Source organism: Petaurus breviceps, unplaced genomic scaffold, assembly GCF_028583685.1.
Source record: "Petaurus breviceps papuanus isolate PSGF00001 unplaced genomic scaffold, PetGlider_PUasm1.0 37, whole genome shotgun sequence".
NCBI lineage: Eukaryota > Metazoa > Chordata > Mammalia > Diprotodontia > Petauridae > Petaurus > Petaurus breviceps.
Genome location: NW_027186296.1, coordinates 34338827 through 34345652, shown reverse-complemented (window position 1 = coordinate 34345652; position 6826 = coordinate 34338827). Strand labels below are relative to the sequence as shown.

Sequence of the window (6826 nt, the reverse complement as noted above, 5' to 3'; positions counted from 1 at the left end):
CTATCTATCTATCTATCTATCTATCTATCTATCTATCTATCTATCTAGGATATCCATACAGGTTAATGTCAGAAAGCTCTAGTATTATGCAATAGAAAGGTGCCAGGTAGGGTTATGAAATTTATTCACATATTCATTCATTCAAATACATACTAGATTACTAGATTACAAACTCTACAAGTACACACTAGATTTCGAACTCTATTAAAAACTCATGTTTTTATCTATACCAGCAATTCTCAAGCTTTTTGGTTTTAGGACCCTTTCAAAATTATCGAGGATGTCTCCCAAGTAGCTTTTGCTTGTGTAGGTTTTATCTATCAATATTTACCATATTAGAAGTTAAAACATCTTAGTATTATCATGAAAATAGTTTTTACTTCATAGAACTCCCCTTTCTCTCCTAAAGGATCCTCTAGGGGTACACAGACCATAGTTTTAGAACTATTCAGTTGTGATCTACCCAATACCTTTCTAAGTTTATAATCTATTTTTTTTTAAACATCCAGAACATTGCTTTGTTTTCATCAGGTGCTTAATAAGTTTTTGTTTAGGAGGGCGGCTAGGTGGCACAGTGAGTAAAGTGCTGGCCCCAGAGTCAGGAGGACCCAAGTTCAGTTCCGGCCTCAGACACTCAACACCCACACAAAAAACTAGCCGTGTAACCTTGGGCAAGTTACTTAACCCCAATTGCCCTCCAAAAGGCAAAAAAACCAACAAAAAATAAGTTTTTGTTTGTTTGTTTGCTTTTGCTTTTTGGAGGGCAATTGGGGTTAAGTGACTTGCCCAAGGTCACACGGCTAGTATTTGTATTAAGTGTCTGAGGTTGGATTTGAACTCAGGTCCTCCTGACTTCAAGGCCCCTTCTCTATTCACTGCACCACCTAGTGGCCCCGCTTAATAAGTTTTTTCAAGGGTTTCTTTACATCTCTTCAGCCTCTGGGTCCTAGTTTAGTCTCTAGATTAAGCCAGAAGATGGGTGGGATACAAAGGGAGGAGTCAGGCTAATTATTGTACAGGCTGCTTTTATCAGCGATTGACCCTAAGTCCATGCAGCCAGAAGAGTAGCCATCTTATCTGACTCCCACAGATCCCCAGAGAAGGATTTTCTTCACTACAGTAAACTTGTTTCAATATCTTAGAGTCTTTCTGTCTTGATGTTATTCTTTATATTTTTACTGATATTTCAACCCAATATAAAAAAAAAACCCAACTTTCCAACAGAGCTGTCTTTGGAAATTGGAAAAGAGCTCCGTCACTGTAAGTATTCATTTGGAGGATGGATAACCATCTGTCAAGCATCTCATCTAAGGAGTTATGCACTGGGTGAAAGGTTGGACTAAGTGACCTCTAAAGTCTCTCTGATGATTTCAGGCTAGCCTCCATCTCTCATGAGGTAAGGAGCCATGACAACTACAGAGTTTTATGAGCAGTTTTAAAAGACCATAGTTTTTTTTATTTAGGATAGAGAAGGACAAATTCACTTTTCTTGAAATGGAAATCTTTCAAACTCAATTATTTAGAGGATTCTTGGTTTTCTTTGTCTTTCAGAGAGGAAGATGGGAATTGTTTCTTTAAATAACAAGGATATTCATATTTTTATAATACCTTTAACTTTGAATATTGCTTCCATGACTATTTGACCTTTGCAACAACCTAGCAAGTTATCATGGTAAGTATTATTATTCCCATCTGACAGATGAAGAAATTGAGATCCACAAAAGTGCGGGTTACCTACACAGCAAGTTAGTGACTGGACAAGAATGAGACTCCAGGATCTTTTCCTTTATAGCTAGTGGTTTCCCTACTCTCCCATCCCCTCTCCCCCAGAGGATCACCCAACTCTTGCAATAGCAAATCTGCTCCTGTGTGTGAACTAATAGGTTGCATGTCTGGCTTGGTCAAAATGGGATCTAGGTGACAAACCAAACAAAAAGTGTTTCTAAAAAGATTGTAAATTTATTATTATTATTTTTTAAAGCAATCGGGGTTAAATAACTTGCTCAAGGTTACACAGCCAGGTGTTTCTGGGTGGGTGCTAAGTGTCTGAGCCCGGATTCGATCCCAGGTTATCCCGACTCTGGGTCCGGTGCTCTTACTTGCTGTGCTACCTGGCTGCTCCCAGCATTGTGAATTTAACAGTTACAAATTGAACCATTTAAAAATCAATGGGAGAATTCAAGGTTTACATTCTACTCTGGGGTAGAATGCTTTGAAAAGTGAATCATCCTTTGGAAAGGTGAATCATAAACTTCTCTCATTTACCAGTTATGTTGTTGTTATTGTTTAAAGTTGATTCTCATCATATCTCTCACTAGGAATTTTTGCACCTAGGGCAAACACCACAGACCTTGCCTGGGCCAGGTAGGCTTGAAGTGCTCAATGGTTTGAGGTGCAGGTGCAAGTGAAGGGGGGCAGATTGAAGTAGGGGAAGAGCAAGTTCTAGCCTACAGCTGATAGCTTCCTATTTTAACTAATAATCCTTGCTAAGTAGCTGCTAAGCTCTGTTATTTCTGTATTGTTAGAGGACTGAAAATTCTTTCAGTACCCTCTAAATCTGATGGCCCCGAGGCAAAGCTCTGGTTGTTCCACCCAAGTTTGGCTCTAATTATCACATCATGTTTTGTTTTGTTTTGTTTTTTAATGAGATTCATCATCCTTTCTTTATGGTCACTTTCCCACAGAAGGTCTAAGGATTTAGAATTATAATGATCCTTAGAGGTCATCTATTTAAAAGATTCTTAACTTGAGATCATGAACTTGTTTTTAATAACTGTATTTCAATATAATTGGTTTCCTTTGTAATCTTATGTATCTTATTTTATTAAATTAAAAACATGTTGTCAGGCAAGGTTCATTGGTTGTTGACCTTTGAAGGGAACCAAAATGACAACACTGTGTTGGGGTCAAGGTACAGTGTATCTGACTGTAACTGATCAGACCAATATAAGCTCAGGAGGCCCTACCACAGATTGGGCCCAAATAATCCACATGAACATTTAGAGTGGAGATGTCTCTAAATTTGTGCATCTCATATTTCTTTCTAGCTACTGTAATTGTGCTTTGCTCATAAATTATGGCACCTTCTTTGATGCAGTCACGCCATGCCAGGTGGTCCTGGGGCAGTGTCTTCAATTTCTAACTTACAATTGACCAGGCAAGGTAGTGCTATGTCTGTAATCCCTGCTACCAGGGAGACTGTGGCTGGCGGATCATTTGAGCTCAGGAGTTCTGAGTTAGAGTGACCAGGTATCCAAAATAAGTCTAGCACCAATATGTTGAGACCCCAGGAATAGGGGGCCACTAGGCTGCCTAAGAGGGGTGATTCAGTCAGGTCAGAAATGGAGCAAGTCAATGCTCCTATACAAATCAGAATGGGATCCAGTTGTATTCCAGCTGATGGACTTCCAGCCTGGGGGAGATAGGGAGACTTAGTTGTAAAAATAAAAGAAAAGGGGCGACTAAGTGGCACAGTGAATAGAGCACTGGCCCTGAAGTCAGGAGGACCTGAGGTCAAATCCACCCTCAGGTACTTAACACGAAAACTAGCCATGTGATCTTGGGCAAGTTACTTAACCCCAATTGTCCTCCAAAAAGCAAAAAAAATAAAAATAAAAGGAAATTTAAAAACCATTATTCTGAGAAGAGGTTCATAGGTTTCACCAGTCTGCCAAAGGGGTCCTGACCCAAAAAAAAGGTTAATCCCTGAACCAGTGCAACTCCCTCAATTTTCCAGATGTTGAAACTGGGGCCCAGAGAGGTTAAGTGATTTGCTGAGGATCACCTAGATATTAAAGTAGTAGAACTCTGGAAAAAACCCAGGTCTTCTGGTTCCAGGTCAGATCTGGGTCTAGACACATTACAAGAACACCATACTGGCTATAGGTATTTGAAGGCCTAGCATCCTCTTTCTGTTTATACCAACACCACCAGGAGCGGACCATTAGAGCTCAGAACCCAGAAATATGTATTTTTTAAAATTTGAATTGTCCTGAAATTTGTGGGTAGAAAAATTTCTAGTCTTTGAAGGCAATCAGTCCCTGAGTTCTGAACATTATTTCCCTTGATACTGGGCAGTGGTTCAGAAAAGCAAATGCCAGAATAGAAGGAGGTGGCTTTGTCAGCTGGTCCTAAAATGAATATGGGGATCCTGTCACCCATAAATCCTTTGTTCCTCTATGTCAGTGTAAACATGCTCACTGGCCCTACCTCATTAAATCACATTGTATTCCACAAGTATTAATGTAGTTGAAGTTATTACACTTTTAATATCATATATCACATATACATATCTAAATCTATAGACATATTATAATAGCTAGCATTTATATAGTACTTTTGAGGATTGCAAAGTGCTTAACAAATATTATGTCATTTGATCCTCATAAGAACTCTGGGAGGTGGGCACTACTATTATCCTCATTTTACAGATGAAGAAATTAAGGCAAAGATTAATTGACTTGCCTCAGGTCACCCAGCTAGCATCTGGGGTCACATTTGAATTCAAGTCTTCCTGATTCCAAGACTAGTACTCTAAGCACTATATCACCTAGTTGCCTGTATGTGTGTATGTATATATGTATGTATATGTGTGTGCATATATACATGTGCATACATACATAATACATACCTATTTATATAACTGAAAGCCCTAGATGTCCCTTCAACAAATAGGGGCTCCTGCTCTGGACTCAAGTGGACAGGAATCAATCTTGGAGAAGCCTGACCCCCAAAAGAGGGGGACTCAGGGTTTTAAAAAAATTTTTTGTTCTCTCTGGATCAATTTGCCTTAATTCTGGAGTTCCAAGGAAAATCACTTAAATAAAGCTTAGAAAAAGTTCAAGTCTAGTGTTTCCCTTAAAAGTTCCTTCCTAGAAAATACACTGAATGTAAAAAGTAGATATATCAAGTATAAAACAGTTTCCTTCCTTTTTTTCTCCTAGAAAAAGTTTAGTTTTAAAAAGCTAGAACATAAAGAATGTACAATGACTGGTTTTATGTATCAAATAAAAAAAGCTTTTGGAAATGGAAAGACACATAGCAATCTCAGTTCAGTGCTTCATTGCTTATACTCATTCCAAGGCTTCTAACACGATGATACTATTTCCTCAGATACTACAATTCCAATATTGTTCTGTTGCCCACATGGTGCTATCTCTGCACATTCATCAATCACAAGATTCATAAATGGATCAAGCTCTGTAATATTCTTTGGACATGCCTCCCACTATTTAATTTCAGTGATAGCCTCTTTCTCATACAAAAAAAAATAACCAAACTTGAGTAAGCTTTGTTCATCTTGTTTCAGTCGAAGCCCTTGACCTCCTCCTTGAGCAGGTGGAGAGCACTCAGGCTCCTCTCGCCACCCCCACTGTCCTGCTGTAACTCTAGTTAGCAGCTATGTATTTCCTCCACCACAAAAGAAATGTTTAAAAGAATGTTTAAAACACAACAACCTCTTAACTACACATTAATAAATGATTAAAACAGGACACAGCAGCTTATCACCCCTATTATATTGTCCCTGAAAGTAAAGACAACTTTGTGGGACTACAGAACATGTATTTTACTTTTGCCTTATATCTCCATAGAGCTTTTTCTGGCCAGTCAGACCTAAACTTCAATCCTCCTGGGTGTGGTACTCTTCTCCTCTGAGAAGCTGTTGGGGAAATAGTTTCTTGTCAAGCAACCAACACCTGATTCAGGAACTTCTGACCTCTGGAATTCATGAAGTTACTGACAGCTGGGAATATCCATTTCTCATCGTCACTGTATGGTGACAAGCGCAGGGAAAGGAGCACAAAGCAGAAGAGGCAGCAGAGGATGTGAAGGCAACTCTCTCATACCTGGGCAGACACATCTTCTCTCTGCCACGTGCATGATATCACCACTGCTGTGGGAAGGGGGAAGATGAGAGAAATCCTTCCCGTGCCTCCCCTACAAGTCCAAAGGAGATCTGTGTTCCAAGCCAAGCAGGATCCAAAGAGATAAAAAGTTGCTTGACCTCATTCTTACATTCTACGGAGAGAGTAGCTCTTCCTGGATCAGATAGAGATCATTTTTTTTACACCACTCCCAGTCACACAAAGGACCAACCAGGAGATGTTTACAAACATCCGTTAGCAAGTGGCGCACCAGAAGGGACCATGGCATATATCATACATAGCTATATCATCCCTCTCACTTTTTAAAAAAATTTCATTGTATTGTAAGATTTTTAATGGCATGAACCATGTTTTCTTGATCTTTTTATTTACCTGTATGGCTTCAAGCACAGTGCTCTGCATAGAGTAGGCGTTCAATAAATGTTTATTGAATATAAGAATCACTTAAGCGGTGGAGACTTTTCAAATCAGCCACACATCAGAGAGCAGAATCCCTATTTCCACTGCTATCTTACCACGTTCCCACTTCTCACTTTACAAATCAATTTCAATACCCAGCCTGTCTCTGCAATGTGGCAGCAGATGGACTCGGCTTATCCGTCAGATTCCCCTAGCCAGCCTTGAAGGAGGAAAATCTCCCGATGCGAGAGAAAATTGTTCTTGTTTATCACTATTGCATGGTCGCCATTTTTATTATTACTGCTACTTATTTAATGCATGAAAGTGAAAACATGCACGAAATAGCAAAACATGCTCCCACAGTCCCACAGCAAAAATATCACCCTTGCACTGACTTAGCTGCATTAAGATGCTGCTTCTAGCGGCAGACAGAGCAAAAAGTCCTGCCCTCCTGCGGCTGTTGAGGGAAATTCACTCACCTCTCCATAGCTTCTGTTTGATGTTGCTTTGTTGCCCTCTAGTGGCAAATGGGCTTCTTTGGC

The 6826-nt window shown here is 39.6% G+C and overlaps 1 long non-coding RNA gene and 1 pseudogene across 1 annotated transcript in view; one reads left to right on the top strand and one right to left on the bottom strand.

Annotated features, from left to right (window-relative positions):
* The window catches only part of LOC138169083 (uncharacterized), a 116105-nt gene extending 110252 nt beyond the window's left edge, over nt 1-5853 (top strand). The window contains exons 4-5 of the long non-coding RNA XR_011170263.1: nt 1552-1672; nt 5592-5853. This is a non-coding gene — a long non-coding RNA (uncharacterized lncRNA). The remainder of the gene's footprint in view (nt 1-1551; nt 1673-5591) is intronic.
* Nucleotides 5073-5597, bottom strand: LOC138169082 (small nuclear ribonucleoprotein G pseudogene; annotated as a pseudogene).
* Nucleotides 5854-6826: the final 973 nt, after the last annotated feature.